This window comes from Pyxicephalus adspersus, chromosome 9 (assembly GCF_032062135.1).
Source record: "Pyxicephalus adspersus chromosome 9, UCB_Pads_2.0, whole genome shotgun sequence".
NCBI classification, from domain to species: Eukaryota; Metazoa; Chordata; class Amphibia; order Anura; family Pyxicephalidae; genus Pyxicephalus; species Pyxicephalus adspersus.
The window spans coordinates 49,894,092-49,894,918 of NC_092866.1; the positions used below are offsets into that span (position 1 = coordinate 49,894,092).

An 827-nucleotide genomic window follows, 5' to 3' on the forward strand; every position below is an offset into this window, starting at 1 on the left:
TAACAATAGCTAATGACTTTTAGGAAATCCATTCCAGGTTATCTGACTCACCCAGCTTCACAGATAAAAGTGTATCCTCTCCAGCCTTGCAGAGCTTTAATAAATCATATCAAGAAAAAAAAACTTTGTTGTGCATCCTAACAAAAGAAAATAAATAGTAATATTTCTCTTTTACATTCGGTGACAAAAATAAATGTTTTGACCATTGTTTTTATTGATATTTTTTATCATAAGTAGTACTTGTGTGATTAAAATGCCCATACTCAATTACTTTGTTAAAAAAAAAACACTCAAAATTGTGTGGTGTGTTTTTTGAGTTGTATTTTCTGGGGCAAAAATGTGTTGAGTGTTTTAGATTTAATTTTTATATTTCTGCTGCACCAAATACCTAATTATAATTGATTTCCATTTTACTTACTATCAGAAATTTTGAAATTGTTGCTCACCTCATCATGTGGTCATTCAATCTCCCACATCATAAAAAAGAGTGATTTTAGCTTTAAAATTGTTCTTAAGATTTTGTCAAAACAGAAACCTCCACTCATTGAGCTGCTTTAGCAATGTTTTTTTGTTTGGTTAACATGTTTTCAGGGTTTTTTTTTTGGTGTATTTTGGTTATTTTCATTTAGTGATTTTCATATTTTTTCTCTATTTTGTGCATTGCCCAAGAATTGCACTGTTGCTTTAATATTTCAAAACTATTTTTATTTTCCAGTATATGTGCTCACTTCTGCAGCACATGTACTAAAATTGGAATGATACAGATTAGATTAGCATGGCCCCTGCCCACGGATGACACGCAAACTTGTGCAGCATTCCATATTTTT

At 30.7% G+C, this 827-nt stretch overlaps 1 non-coding gene across 1 annotated transcript; it reads left to right on the plus strand.

Annotated features, from left to right (window-relative positions):
• The first annotated feature begins 720 nt into the window (after nucleotides 1-720).
• Nucleotides 721-827, plus strand: LOC140338748 (U6 spliceosomal RNA). Its single transcript, XR_011922313.1, has one exon. It is a non-coding gene; the product is annotated as a U6 spliceosomal RNA (small nuclear RNA).